Raw genomic sequence first — 16760 nt, 5'->3', positions numbered from 1 at the left:
CAGATCTATGTTCAAGGTATTACTAATGAAAATGTGTGTATATGAAAAAAAGGCACAATTAAAGGAGCAAAACCATTCATTATACTATGGATGTGCTAACACTGAGAGCATTTGTGCTAGAACATTTTAGTGGAGGTAGAAATGCTGAAGTTAAGCAAGCAACCATACACTGAAATCTGGCACTTCAAAGACAACTTGGATTTGCTATTACACAGCCACAGAATTTTTAAAGGTCATCATTATTTAAAGATGGACTCTGCCTCCTCACTTCTTAGGTACAAAGTTTAGGCAAAACAACAGATTTAGAGGATGCTTAATGAATGAATGAAACAAGATGAATAAAATATAATTTCTCATTAGTTAAAGTCTTGAAGTCAGATTTTTTGTTGCTGTTGTTTGTTTTGGGGAGACCATGCACAGTGAAAAAACATAAAATCAGGATTTAGTGTGAGGCGAACTTGATCAGGCAGTTCAGTAAAATAATATCATGGAAAATAAAATGTAGCAGTTGTAGAGGCTGGAGTAAAACCAGTACATTGTAATAGACAAGGTGAGGCAGCAGAGTTGCAAATGGATGTTCAATAGAACCAATAATAGGAGGAAAGTCAAGGAGAAAGAGAATATTAAATTAAAAAACAACAACAACAACTAATTTTGGAACAAGGAAACCATTGGCAACCTTCAAGAGAACAAACAGAATATGAAATTTAAAAAAATTTAATTTTGGACCAAGGAAACCATTAGCCACCTTTGAGAGAACAGCAGAAGAGAAGTGATGATGGAAGATAGCTGGTGGGCAGTTAAGGCAGTGGGGCAAGGAGAAGAGACAGAGCCATCCATCCTTAAAGAGACAGGGATCATTTTTCAGGTTGGTGTTCTCAGAGCCTATCACCGTCCCTGCCATTTAGTAGGAATACCGAAAGCATTTTGAGATGAATTGAATTTGAGTGTGAGAGTTCAAGATGCTGGTAAGGTTAAGAATGCAAAAAAATCAATAGGTACCAGAGTGGGTTTGGGCCACCGAAATGATAGGAGTCATTGTTGACACAGACCTGGGATTTTGAGCCGGTTGCTGATAGATCAGAATATTGTTGCACAAGGAGTCTCAAAGATTCAGGCTAACAATGATGTCAAGACCAAAGATTCCAACAATCATCTGGACAACAGCTGAGGGGATTTCCTCAGAATGGTATTATGCTAGTCTTCGCCATCTAGTAAATTCCTCATACCTTTCTTCTGCACTAAAGCCAATCCCTAGGCAGGAACAGAGAAGACATGGAAACTTAGAGATAACAGGAAGATGGTACACTTCTTGGGAAACTGAGTTCAAAAAGAGAAAAAGAGAAGCAGAAATAAAATTTGTAGTCAGTAGAAGAAAATCAGTGCTAGGAGGGGGTTTTATGATTAGTACTCAGATCTACTGAAAATCAGGGAGAAATGGAATGCAAATATAAGATGAAGCACTAGCTCTAAAAGAGATCTTTCTTCCCAGAGCTAAAGAGGAAAAACAAGAAGAAAGGTATAGAAGAAAAGTTGTCAAGTTGATGATGAGGAAAAATGCAGAATTCGTATCAGAAAATGTAAATCTTGGACGCCTGGGTGGCTTAGTCGGTTAAGCATCTGCCTTCGGCTCAGGCCATGATCCTGGAGTCCCGGGATCTAGCCCCACGTCGGGCTCCCTGCTCAGTGGGGAGCCTGCTTCTCCCTTTGCCTCTCTTTCTCTCTGTGTGTCTCTCATGAATAAATAAATAAAATCTTAAAAAAAAAAGAAAATGTAAATCTTCTTGAAGAATAAAATATTGGGGTATCTAATGAAAGAGAGGTCAAAAAAGAGTAACAGAATTGAAGATGTCAGAGCATAGTTGTTCCTGTGGAAAATTCACAAAGTAAACAGCAAAAGAAGAATTACATATTTTCCCACATTAAAATAATGGGCTAGGAACTATTTTGCAACATGCATCATATATCATGACAAGTGGACAAAGAAAGTGAGAATGATTCAAGAATATGATAGTAAAGCACATCATATTTGAGTTAGCCATGTCAAATTAAGTCATAATAGCTGAATGATCTCTTGCCTTCATCTGAATTGTTCTTAAATATCTAGTATTTTAGGTTTTCATATTAGTGTCTATCAGGACAGCCAGTAATTAAGCTTTCTACATGTGGTTTATTTATGCGCTACAGACTTCCAAATATGAAAGCATTGCTATTCTGGTAGTTCTCAACAAATCAACTTTTCAAAAAGAATAGACTAGACTAGGAAAATATTCCCAGTCATCCATGTGACAAAACTACTATATATATATATATTTTAGATCCTTATCTCAAAAAAATCTTACTATGACATGTGTTTTACACACAAGTTCAACATCTGTGAAGTGAGGTCCTAACTGTAATCAAAAGGACTGTGTTATTTTAAAATTTATGTCAAACTTTCAACTTGCTCTCCTAAGTATTTTTTTTCCCTTCATTGATGCTAGGTTTCTTCCAATAAATTATTAGTGAATTAGTTCTCAATCACTGTTAAGCGGGAATTGACACTGTTTTGTTATCATGCTTCTCCAATTCTTTAGTTTTAGGTATTTTATAGTTTGGCCTTTTTTTAAATTACAGATTCAATAATATTTGCACCTCAGTGCTAGGTGCAGGAGATCAATGGGACCTACAAATACTCAGAATTCCAGACCACATGGATCTGTCTAGTAGTAGAGACAGATAATAATAGTAATAATATGGTCCTATTTACATTGAGTGATTAAAGGCAAGTAATATCATAATTTTCCTCTTTGATCTCCTAAAAAGATGATAAAGAGAACATAGAAACTGTTAACTACAATGGGTAATCATATCGTAAATAGTATATATGTATACAACATCTAAAACTATATATATGGATAACTATAATTTGGTTAATAATTATACATAAATAACATATAACTATGCTAACTTTATATGTATATTCTATCTCTAAGATAGCTAATTGTACATATAGTTATGTATATGTGTTGTATAACTGATATAATAGTAAAATAATGTTATGTATATATAGGTATGCACATTTTTTACATAGACCTATATAACATTAATTTAGTCTAAATTGTGAAATTTATTAAGATCTTTAGCTTTATCTGTATATAAATATTTCTGGTGTGAACATCCATTTCTACCTTTTACCCAAATTGAAATAGTGTCCAAATCTCAACAATAGATTGACTCTTAATCAGGCTATTCTTATCCAACATCTTAAGGCTTTACCTCTTGTTGTTTTTATCATTATTACACAACAAAATGCCACCCTTACTGTCACTGATTTCAGAACCAGCTGCTTTAGCATATGGTCCCTACATGCAGAAGGTGCCCTGCACATTTTCACCCACCGACATCAACACCAACATGTCACTCCTGTGCGGAGACAAGTAAATAAATGTAAATGTTTGGCAGAACAGGCCCACCGGTTCCAAACCCACCTCCTACTTTTTTTAAAAGATTTTATTTATTTATTTGAGAGAGTGGGTGTGAGAGAGAGCAGGAACGGTGATGGGGTGGTGGAGAGGGAGAAGCGGGCTCCCCCCTAAGCAAGGAGCTGGACAGGGGCTGAGCAGAAGGCAGACACTCAACCTACTGAGCCACTCAGCGCCTCACCCACCTCGTATCTTCGGCAACTTCTTGTTTTATAATATATTCTCATACTTTCCTGCCTTTTCTTCTTTAATTCTTTTACAATGTTGGCACTTCAATAATACTATTCTTTTTAAATTGCTCTTTGTTTCATACTCTTTACAATTCTTAAGAATGTTCATCTTAGGAGATACGATACTTATCTTGAAAGAGTCAACTTCTCTGAATCACAGATTCCTCAGCTGGTAAAATATAGATAGAGATCTCAGCCCTGGAGAATATTGTGAGAATTACACTGAAAAATGTGTATGCACTTAGGATAATGTTCAACAATATGGTTACGGTGACTCTCTAGATTTAACATCAATGTGGAGCTTCCTCTAGACTTCCAAACATCGTCTCTCCTCACTTCACCATTCCACATAACTGCCTAAAGCAGTTAAGTCCTTTTTGTATGACCTCACTTGTCTTTAGTCCTTTACTTTTGAAATGTTTACCTTTTTCTTTCTAAGATGTTGAACTGAATAAATATTGCCACAACAAAATACCATCCTGAACCTGATTATTTTCTTCTTGGGCATAATTAGTGTTCCCTTAGTTTATTGACTTAGCACCTGGACCAGTTATCCTGTTTTGTTAGAGTAAGAGTTAACAAGGCAAGAACCAGGGGTTCATTCCCTATTTAGGTCAGTTAGGGTTGCACTGAAAACACATTTCTTTCATGGTCACAGATGTGACCCTAATCCTGACCATCTGCTTAGCAAATGAGCAGAAGGGGCAGGGTAAGCCACACTGGACTCTATTATACAGCCCAGTCCCAGCATTAAGCATTCTGGCCCACTAATCGCTGCATCATCATATTTAAAGACTAGAGCACAGCTGAGCAGATGTCTTGGGTGTGATCCAGGAACAGTACCAATGGAGGGGTTGAGGAAAATAAAAGCCTTAGACAAAGTGGCATCCAACACGGATCCTGAATATACTGATGTAGATGTGCCTTTTATTACAAATTATTTTAAAAGACTAGGCAGTTTTTATCATTAATGATTCTTCAGTTGATCCTCTCTAAGAGGTTCAAGTGAACATCTATTTAAAATTTTTATCCTCCAGCCAATTTTACATGGTTATATATATATATATATATATATTGAATTGTTATATATATTTACATTGATTTATATTATTGGACAACACTTTAAGTTTCAAAATGGTGTGCTCTTGGTTGCTATGTCATGATTTGTCAGATTTGGAAGATTCTAGTTAAAATTTTCACTGAATTAAAGAATTTGAATTATAGCCATGAAAAGGAGACTTTTGGCAAGCAGTGTAAGGGATCTCCAACCTCTCATTGCCTTCTGAATTCTAATTCGGCAAATATAAAGTGGTTCTGTGTCAGAGGAAGCTGCCCAAAAGACAAAGCTGCCCCATTAAATCAAAAGGCACAAACGTCAGCAGAACTCTGAGACACTGGGGTTTCCAATAAGAAGAAAGCTCATTAAATGAATGGTGCTTTTCACGGTGTTCTGTTTTTATTCCCTGTCAGAGAAAATTATGAGAATCTATTTCTTCAAAGGGAGAAAACAAAGATGTTCACAGATGAATAGCATTTATATATTTGACACTTTATCTTCCGGGGACAGTTTGATCAAGTTACTAGTTTATTATCTTTGAAGTACTAATGAGATTTTTCCTTACAGAGGAAAGTATCCTTTGCTCATAAGAATAAAGAAATGCTTCATTTATCAAAGGTTTTTCTTAGTAGTAGGACATATATAGTGTGTAGTACTTTTAGCACTCAACAATTAAATCGACGGCCAGTGACCTTTTGGGAGTGGCATTCCAAGTCTTTATTCACTTGAATTTCAGATTTCATGAGCCAGAGATGTACTATAATGATTAAGATATTTAGTTATATAAGTATCATTGTAGACAAGCAATGATTTTAAAAATTGTTTATGACAGTTTTTTTAAATTAGAATAAAGATAGCCCCCGTGATTTTTGATTTTGCTTTTTTTTTTTTGTAAAAGTTGCAGGATAAAAATCACCCCTTGTGGGAGTTGTTATGAGTCATATTTCTCTGTTCTGTTATTCCTGGGACAGCTGTTGGGAGCAGGGGCTTTCAAGAGGGAGCATAATGCTGTGTTTGCGGGAAGCAGGGAGTGTTTTATTTTATCTTTGCCTCCTCTGTGCTGGATACATAGGAGGTATTCAGTGGATGGTTATTCAATAAATAAACCCAATTTGGAGATATTCTTTTCAGGTATGGCTGTATTGAGGTACTATGGTATTGAATTACATTTTTCTCCCATTTCACTGTGGGCTCCTTATCTTTGTAGTGCCACCTCCAAGGAGGTATGAGCGAGGCCACCAATCATTCCTTTATTTTATAAAACACCCTTAATCTAACTCAATGTCTGACCAAATACTAAAGCTCATGGATATGTTCTTAATTAGAAACACAGAATAAAAAAAAAAAAAAAAAAACAGAATATTAACCTTCCAGGCACTCATCCTGAAAACAAACCATAATTCTCCAATATCTAGTGTGTATGAAAATTCTAAATGTTGAAAATGTCCTCAGGGAAATGGATATATATATTTCTATCAAGACAGATAACTAAAGGAATATTTTTCAGTTTGGCCCTAATATTTAGAAAAGCTGTAATCCCTAAAAATCTTAAGGGCATTATGAATTTTTTAGTTGTATTTTTCTGCTTTCGATCTCAATTTTTAAAATCATTTTTATATTTATATTACTTCAAAGAGAATTTAAAAGTTTCTTTTATCCTTTTATATTATATAGGAATTTTGTAACATACCTCAGATCTTATGGGCAATGAAGATGTTATAAATACGTATATATGATTTATAAAATTTCCTTTTTGCTCTCTCAGTATGTAGTATAGTGCCTCGCACATAAGTGTTCAATGAATGCTTCATAGAACTGAACTGAGAAGCTCTATGTCTGAAAATAGAATTGAAGGGCAATTGAAGTTATGGAAATACTTATTCACAGACTACAATAAGTAAATGAAGGCCACAGTCCGTAAACCCTTGCAGTAAATTATGATCCAATGGTGAAAAAGGACAGAGGAGAGTAATTTCATTAGTAGGACCATCTCGTTTTGAACTGAGGTGAGGGAAATTATCTAGTTAGCCAAATCTTGCTTCAGAAGTAAAGTTGAAATAAAAAACAAAGCCCATTTTTGTTTGAGAGATAAAAGAAAGTGAATTAATTTGTGAATTCTAGAGGAGTAAATGACTTAAGCATTGCCAAATTGTAAAATATTCTGGTAAAATTTTTGACTTTGAATTCTTCCATATGCTGGGTAATGATGATGTATTGTTTATTCATAATAGCTTAATTTTGTGTCATAAATGCTGACTGTCTCAGGCATGACTCACTAATAATATAAATTAGAGGAAAATAGGATTTCTAGCTTCATTGAAGCCATCTCTCAGGATCTATAGGTAGGTCGAGGAAGTTTCCAAATCAATATCAATATGATATTTCATTGTGTAATTTTTATGTTCAATCTTCTATTATTGATGTTTTCAGAAGAAAATTATTTAAATGGAAAATATATTGCCTTTCTGTAATACATGATGAGTCTAATATGTAAACTAGAGAAACCCTTGATGCTTTCCAGATATTCTTGATTAAATAAATTGATAAATGTGGTTATCCTGCTTAATTTAAGGTTAATATTTTTAGGCACAGACAAAAAAGTTAAGGAAGCCCTAGTTTAACAGAATCTCAGATGAAACTATTATCTCAAAGAGATACCTGTATTTCCATGTTCATTGCAGCGTTATTCACAACAATCAAGGTATGGAGGCAACCTCAGTGTCCATCAATGGATAAATGGATCAAAAAATATGAAATATTCAATCTTGAAAAAGAAGGAAATTCTGTCATTTGAAATTCATGGATTAATCTGGAGGGTATGTTGGTAAGAAAAATAAACCAGATAGATATTACACATGGCATCACTTATATGTGGAATCTTAAAAAAAAAAAAAAGTTGAACTCATAAAAACAGAAAGTATAAAAGTTTTTTCCAGGGGCTGAGAAGTGGGGGAAATAGGTAGAGGCTAACAAAAGGTGGTTTGCAGCCTCAAGAAGTTGTCCAGGCAAAAACTGAAAATGGCCTCTATATATATGAAAGGCAAGGAGAGGGCAAAGAGGCAGACCACTCCAGATTGGTAGGTGGCAGGTTTAATGAGTAAAGGAACTCACATACATCTGAGGCTTGTCTTGGGTGACTGCAAGATGAGTAGATCTCTGCAACTGCCTGCCAGAATCTTACAGGTCTCTACAGAGGCTTTAATTGGGTTTGGTCATGTATACTGTCCAGGTAGTCTCAACAATACATGTGCTTCCTCAAGGTTACATCCTTGAAAATGGCACCCAGCATGGGAATGGTGAGCAGAATGTCCATTCCAAGGATAAGGGAGGGGTAGGGGCTCCCTGTTGCCTGGGTCTAGCTCTTGAGTCAACCAGCAGTCAGATCCTCTTGATGACCTCCTCCAACAATAGGGTACAAACTTTGTTATACGATGAATAGGATGATGATCCAATTTATAACATGGTGACTAAGTTGGTAACACTGTACTGTATAACTGAAATTTGCTGAAAGTAGAAATTGTTTTCACACACACACACACACACACACACAGAGAGAGAGAGAGAGAGAGAGAGAGCAAATATGTGTGTTAACTCCAAGGGGGGAATCTTTTCACAATGTATATCAAATAATCACAATGCGTACTTTAAATATGTTACAATTTTTATTTGTCATTTATACATCAATAAAGCTGAAAAGAAAAACAGAGTTCCAAGATCTATTTGATAAACCTGAGAACTGTGTCACTCAGTAGCACCAACAAAGCAATTGCAAAGGAAAAACAAATGTAAACTTGAGGTTTTTTTTTTTCAAACTTTACATGGTAATTAAGTAGTTCTTACACATTAGTATGAATTAAGAGTCTGTGTCTGTAGAGCGTTTGTATTAGACATCATGTTTTCAGAAGCATTCATTTAAAAAGTCACTGCACTGAGCATCCAATTATGAAATTGAAATGATCCTTTATTTCTGAAGGCTCTTTTTACATCATGGTCTCTTAGCAGGAACTGAATTAAAATTAGTGTTTAACATCATTTTTCCACTGGAGGATGATTGTTCAAAAGATTAGAGAAGCTACTGGGCTATTACAGGTTTGAGTTTCTCATGGATCAGTCAGGTTTGTGCTAAATTAAGTAATCATAGTCTCCGTTCCCGACTAGGAACACAAGATCCCGGTCATAGAGGTCTTACAATAATAACGTTAAAACTAAATGTAAAATTGTAATATAATTAAATAATAAATAATTGCTACAGTCAACTGATTTGCTTCATTTAACGCTCACGGCAATCATATGAGATTTTCACATCCATTTTGCAGTTGAGGATATGGAGGCTTAGAGAGGTTATGTGGACTGCCAGGTGATCCAGGGCTAGTACTTGTCAGAACCAGGATTTGAACCAAAGTATGTAAAATCCAAAGTCCATGCCATTAACCTGTACGTTACTGTTTCCCCTGCTTAAAAGTTTGTGGATATATTCTCGTGAGTTTGAGAATTCCACTTGAGTGAATATGTATGACTGCCACGAGTTCAACATTTTCTAATGAAAGAAGCAACAATTGGTCCATACCTAATATTGCAGTAAAGTGAATTATTTTGCATTCTATTTTCCAAAATATTTATTGATCAGAATATGCTGGTCACTCTGTTAGGCACTGGAGAGAAAGGAGAAATTAAGCACATGGAAATTCCTTCCTCATGGAGTGTGCATTTTGGTGAGGGAAGACAAACACTAAATAGTAAGTAATTAAAATGCATGGAATGGAAATTGGTGGTAAGTGAGGGTGAAAAAAAAAAAAGAAAAAGAAATCAGGACCTGGGGAGGAGATGCATGGAGTTATGGGATTGCAATTTAAAAGAGGATGGTCAGGGAAGACCTCATTAAGAAGGTGATATTTAATCCAAGAACTGATGGGAGTAAACAAAGTAGAACAGATTAAGCCTTAAGATCATCTGGGAGAACAATCCAGGCAGAGGCAATCTAAGGAGGGGATCCGGAGCTGCTGGACACCTGCTGTGTTCAAGAAATAGCAAGGAAATCAATGTGCTGGGACAGAACAAGCAAGGTGAAAGCAGTAGGGCAGATTGGGTGGGGATCTGGAGGCTATCATAAGGATTAAGCTTCATTCTGAGTGTGATAGGAGCCACTGATGGGCTCTGGGCAGAGGATTAAAGTGATGTTGCATATTTGGAAAAAAAAAATCACTCTGGTTGCACTGTCAAAAATAAATAGTAAAGGTCCAGGAAAAGGAGCAATGAGTCAGGAGGCTATTGCAACAATCCAAGTAAGAGAGAGTTTGGGGCCATACAGGATGGCATGAATATGGAAGAATAGTGGGTGTATATAGGACAGAGTAAGATGAGACTGAACCCTAGAGCTCTAACTATAAGAGGTCAGAAAAATTAGGAGAAATCAACCAAAGAAAGCAAAAAAGAGCAGGAGAGGTGGGAGGAAAAACCAGAAGAGTATAGTACACTGAAAACCAAGCAACAAATACATCTCAAGAAAGGCAATAATCAACTGTAACCAATGCTGCTGGTTGTTAAATATGATCAAGACTAACAACTGACCATTGGATTAGCAATCCGGGGTCATTAGGGACCTCACCAAGTAGTTTCAGTCTAGTAGTGGCTTCTAAGCCTGATAAGAAGACATTTATATAGCGCAACCTATCCATTTCTTAATTTATTTAATAAAACAAGAAAGTGATTTGTTATCACAAAAACATTTGTGCATCCTATTTTTATTTGTTTCAAGGAAGAATTTTTCATAAAGTAATAACTTAAAATTCTTTATGTTGCATTTTGGGACCTGTCAAAATAGTAATTTTTAGATTTAAAAAACTATCCATTGTACAAAAGGAACAATAAAACTTTGATAACTGATTTGCTCAGTTTTAACTTGAAAGCCTATTTGGCTTTATAGTTTTATTGGACCTGTAAACGTAAAGAGCTTATACCTATATATTATCCCCTTCTACCTAGCATGTGACCATACTTATTTAAAAATATAATTAAAGATAATTAAGTCAATATGAATGAGGAATATCTGGGAATTGTCTTTCTTGGGAAGAGGGTGACATCGCTCAATAATGACAAAAACTCCACTCCATACTATGTCTTACAGCAGGAATCAATCAAGTTTGAAAGGAGTGGAAATTATTATTATTTTTTAAAGATTTTATTTATTTATTTGAGAAAGACAGAGAGAGCACAAACAGGGGAGGGGGGTTGGGGAGAGGGAGAAGCAGACTCCACCCTGAGCAGGGAGCCCGACTGGGGGCTCTATCCCAGGACCCTGAGATCAGGACCTGAGCCCAAGGCAGGCACTTAACCTACTGAGCCACCCAGGGGCCCCAGAGTGGAAACTATTATTGATGTCAATTGTAAAACCTCATAAGTCATTGTGAGTAATGATTTAGTATAAGTTTATGCCCAACACATAACAAATGTCACGCTTGCTATTATTATTACTGGGAATTTTGGAAATACGAGTATTTGGTGGACTGCAAAAATTACTTTACATTTGATAATTTAATAACACAATCTTAGTTGTACCCTAAATTTTACTTATTTTAATATCATCTTTACATATAAGCAAAGTGAAATAATAATATATATAGATATAAATAAATAGATATATTTAGAATAATTAGATCCTGGGACAGATTGTAGGGCATCCTGAACACCCTTTAAAAGAATGATATATATGTATTCTATGCTTGAGGCTCTTGACATCTTACTTTTAACCTTAAGTTTTGACTATTCATAGTAATGGATTTTCAGGACTGCCTTAGTTCTTCCTTTTATGTCATGCCATTATATGAAAAAAATCATTTTTGTGTCTTAATCTGAAAGAAGTTGGTATCTATTAATAAAACATATATAATAGATTTATATAACCTATATATATGTATACATAGTGTACATATATAAGTATAAGCATATATAATGTGTATATTTATGCACATACATGCATAATACATATATTATATATATATATATATATAAACAGAAAATATTGTGTGTGGTGTCATACATGATTTGGAGTGTGAATAATTTATGTTTGTATTTATTTGTAACCCATATTTGTGTATTTATATATAAAGTATGTAGCTTTAGTACAATATAAAATGGGATCTTTTAATGTAATTCCTTTGTCCAGATAAATGATAAATTTAAAAATTGTAATTTTTTAAATGAATACATACAGTTTAAAAAATGACCATTATTCGTGGTCACATTAATAGAGATTCCATTAATGATACATGATTTTTACCACAATGATATGTTTAATTTTGCCTTGGAATATAAGGTGAAGTATTTTAGATTCCATAATTCTAAAGTATGTTTTGTCCTAAGTCTGAGTAATTACACGGGATTCCATCTCTCCCCCCCAGAAATCAGGCTTTCCTAATCCCATATTTAAAGTCTTCTATTTGCATATTGGAGACAGTGTAGGTTGAGGTCTTTGAAACAATTTCAACTTCAATTCTCTGTCTCTACATTCTCTGTATTTCATGGAATGCTTGAGGCCAATTCTGCATGAAAGACTCCCAAATGTTATTACTTTGTTGGAAAAAGAAAGAGGAAAAAAGAATGTCTTAAATTAATTTTTTAGACCATACTTAGTCCAGATTTTCTTTCCTTTCATATCCTCTTCTGCTTTTTGGTATTATTGAGGTTCTTTAAACAAGGCCTTGAGCTATTCATTGCTAGTGATTCACTACCAAAAGACTTTTTGTGAAGGGATTTTATTTTGGTTCAAGGAAAAGAAAACTATGAAACTGGTAATTCTATTTTGAAATGTTGTATCAGTGAAAAACCAACAAATGCAAGTTTTAAATATTAATAAAAGTTTAGGAAAGAAAACAAAATTTGCATAAATAACTTTTTATTTGAGGCATTTTCAGCCTCCAAGGTACCATGCTATTAGGTAAAAATGCATTTTATTTTCAGTGCTTTCCTATTTAATCTTTGTGATGTTCCCTGTATGAACTTGCTTTCATGAAAGGGAAATGATTTTTAATATCTATTTCTTTCCAATTAAATATCAATTCCATTCTTTTGGTGTGTGTGTATATATACATATATACATATATAGTTCAAAATATGTCCTTATTCAGCACAATTGCATATTTTTCCTTTAGATATATTAAAAGAAAGTCAAACTAGCACATATACTCATATTTATAACCTGTTTTACATTGCTTCATTTGTCTTGTTTTTTGAGCTGAGTTGTGGCAAAAGCAGGGGGTAGTTCTCCACTCACATGCTTTGTACATGTGAACAGCTTTATTCTTGTAAATCTAGCAGAAATGTGCAGCCAGTGTTTCAGCCCTTCGGGCATTCATCATGCATCGATTGTTTACAGAAGTGAACTGGGTGGCAAGAATTTAAAGTGCCTTGAAATCATTAGATGATTAGCTTTCCCTTGAGTTCCATGTCACCCTGAACAGGCTTTCTGAAGGGCCCATTATAGTCTTCTTCCCCTTGTACTGATCAAGGAAAACAAAAATAGAAGCATCATTGAGTACAATGTTGATTTTGAGACGAGGCATTGTTTAAAAGGAGAATGCAAGGAAACTGCTATAAAGTACAAACATTTATCTAGGCATAATGGACAATGCCAATTGTTTTGCCTCAAAGTCCAGAACCTTTAAAAAGCCCTTTCTCAAGTGAATAAAATCTCAAGAGAGCTTACTGAGATTATTTCTGTAAATGGTAAGCAAGCACATGGCTGTTCAAGAGTAAATTTACCTTTTCATGTGAAAAATGTTGAAGGTGTCAATTAATAATGCTTATCCTGGTTTTGTGAAGTAAATAAAACTGTGCTTGATTGAATAAAGGCTGATTTAATATTCTTAACATTAAGAGTCTACTATCAATATAAAAAATGACCAGGTCTATGCAACCAGTCAAAACTAGAAATAGGATCAACTCTCCTTGGAAAAAAAACACATGAATATAATGTGAACATTTATCACTTATTGCAATATTCTCTGAATATATGCTATGCTGATTACTGGATGTAAAATATGGAAAGAGAAATTTTAAGTAAAAATGGATAAAGTTGGTGCATCTATCTTTCTCTTTGATTATAACTGAAACACTTGAATGCACAGAAAACACAGATCAAACATTTCTCTTAATGTTAGGCATGTGTTTGGACTTTGGGGGCTTGACTAATAAGACTTCTCTAGCAATACCATTAAATAGGATCTTTTTTCCTCATTTTTGAAATTGGTGTTCAAACAAGAGCATCAATAATTTTTTTTTCCTAAGTAGTCCTTTTAAAAAGCTAGTACTCATATTAGTGCCACTTTTAATACAACTTCTTAGTGTTATCCTTATGAACAAGAAACATGTCCTTTAACCACTCCAATCTTAAAAAGAAAATATACAAGTTTTGTTGTCCAAGAAATGAGAATGTGGGGCTGTAATTGGTTTCTTAGGGTGGAATAGTGAAGGTTGGTGGTTGTTAATAAGTATTTACACAAATGCTACAAATTGCAGAGGTTCCCCAAAAAGGGCCTTATACAGGCCCTCTACTAATCATTTAAATATTTAAAATTTCACATTGCAATTAAAAGCTTATTTCTAAATGAAGTTTATGATCATTCTGGACATTAAGCCTAATGCCACTGGCTCAGTCCTCAGGAAGGAGTGACAAGAAATGGGCTCATATAGAATAATACTGTAATTATTCCCATTTTTGTTGAGCCCCCACTTACATGGCAGCTCTAAAAATTTTTTCTTTCTAAAAATTCTTTCAAGTTTCAGATTATAATAATATTTAATTTAGTGATACTCGAGTGTGACACCCCATCCCCCGGTGTCTTCCATAGGGTGAAAACTAGTTCCAGTGTTTTTTTACATTTTTTAGATATACTTAAATGCCTGTCAATTTCAGCTGAAAGTCATTGTCTTCCCAGTTTGTTAATTGCCAAATTAACAGTTTCAACATAAAACCTCTCCCTGAAATGAGAATTTGCACTTAAATTAACTAATTTGTTTATTAATCTGTTTATTTGCTGTAAGAGTAACAGAATGAGATTTTGCTGATGGATCCCATTCTGTCAGGTAGTCCTAATTTACAAAGTAACATTTTTGATGTCTATTAGAATGACATGGAGAACTTAGAATAACTAATGAGTTGGGCAAATGTGAAAGTTACAGCCTGACTAGCTGCTTCCCTTTCTATTGCTTCTTCCCAACCACACCCACACTAAACACAAAACACAAACTATGTGTATAACACTAGGAAGCTGTGATAAATCTTAGCTTACAAAATGAATTTTCTAATTGGGCCCCTTATTTCCAGCATGGGTAGGAAAAGCAGGAACTGAGAGTCAGGTAGGCAGCCCCCATTTTACCCCAAGCAACTCCACTTCTCTCTTTTACATCGGGAGACACAGCTGCTTCAAATATTTTTTTACTTGATTTTGGAAGGAAGGAAGGAAGGAGGGAAGGAAGGAAGAAAGGAAGGAAGGGAGGGAGGGAAGGAAGGAGGGAGGGAGGAAAGAACTAACTCTATGGCAAGAAACAATTATCTAGAATATGTTTTTAAAAAATTGTTGGAAGTTTATTAGTTGGCCTTTTTGGATCTAAAATCTAGCTTGTGTTACTTTGTAAACCTGTGATCTTTTTTGTTTGCCATCTGAAAGGAATTTTTAAAGAATCAATTACAATGAATCCTTCTATGATAAATGAAGACATTTTGCCTAATTCCAAGGACAGTGGAAGAGTTAGTTACTGTGTACCTTAAAGTTACTCCATTACTGGTTTTAAACTAACATTATTTTGCAAGTATGTTAATGTAATTTTCTATCTTTAAAAGAAGTTACACAGGGGAAAAAAAAAAGCTGAATTGGAGAATATCATAAAACTGTATCACCAAACAAATGATACCAGATGAAGACACTAATATTAGATGACCTAAAGGCAAAAATATATTCTAAATACAATAACAGCAAGAGAACCTTGTTTTCTACTCACCCAATTTTTATTTTTATATCTGCTTATACAGAAATTATTTCCTTCTATGCTTGAAAGAATTCCCTTACTGTCTTGACCTTTCAAAAATTCATCTTTCCAAAATCAGGAATGGGGAAGAAAGAGACCCTTGGGGGCACTTTAAGGCCTATTAACTTATCAAAACATTCCATTAGAAACACCCAGACTTTTTCTCTTACACATCAGGTTCTAGTCTTATAAAAGTCTTTACTACTGATAAAAGTTAATACTTACAGACAATCTGGAAATGTAAAAACGCATAAAGACGAAAGTCAAAATCCACAAATCCCAGCACTTACCAATATTTTCGTTTATTCCTTTTTCCAAGTCATTTTACTATGCATATGCATTGAGACACATGTATAGGCATAAATATAATTTGATTTTTCAGCTAATCACTCCTTAATAAAAACATGCTGAGCAAGCCTATTAATTTGAAAATTCTTGTCAGCAATGTTACTATTTTAAAATGTTTCTTATCTCAAACGTTAAACGTTCATTCCCGAAGATACTTCTCAAAGCAGAAATACCTTAAGGAAGGGAGAGCAACTATGATCACATATGAGTGTATCAATGCCTACATGCTAATGCTTTATGAAGAAGAAAGAGAGGGCTTAGGTATAAGAGATTTGCAAAGTGACTGAAAAATTGTGCTTGTTTTATTTCCTTCAAGTTCAGGCTTATAGGGGAAATTAGCTCTTGTCCTTTAGAACCCTTGCCATTGCTTTAATACCCCAATGGACTTTTACTTTGAAACTGTCAGAGTGATCATCAGAATATATGACACAATTATAACATGTATTATATCTTATGGAGAGTTAGGATAGATACTCAAATTTTTAGGAGGCGGAAAGATATGGATTCAATGCTCAAGTTTACAAAGCAAAACTGGGTCTTAACCAAATTTCCCAACACCAAGATGTGTTCATTTTTCACTTTTCCATATGTCTCTTTTATAGGAAGACCCAGTCTCACAATCGAAGGCACATCTGCTTA

General features: G+C 34.5%; 1 long non-coding RNA gene across 1 annotated transcript in view; it reads left to right on the top strand.

Annotated features, from left to right (window-relative positions):
- LOC113923140 overlaps positions 1 to 7584 on the top strand; it is a 52933-nt gene extending 45349 nt beyond the window's left edge. The window contains exon 4 of the long non-coding RNA XR_003520187.1: positions 7433 to 7584. This is a non-coding gene — a long non-coding RNA (uncharacterized LOC113923140). The remainder of the gene's footprint in view (positions 1 to 7432) is intronic.
- Positions 7585 to 16760: the final 9176 nt, after the last annotated feature.

This window comes from Zalophus californianus, chromosome 9 (genome assembly GCF_009762305.2).
Source record: "Zalophus californianus isolate mZalCal1 chromosome 9, mZalCal1.pri.v2, whole genome shotgun sequence".
Taxonomy (NCBI): Eukaryota; Metazoa; Chordata; class Mammalia; order Carnivora; family Otariidae; genus Zalophus; species Zalophus californianus.
This window is presented reverse-complemented; position numbering and strand designations above follow the sequence as displayed.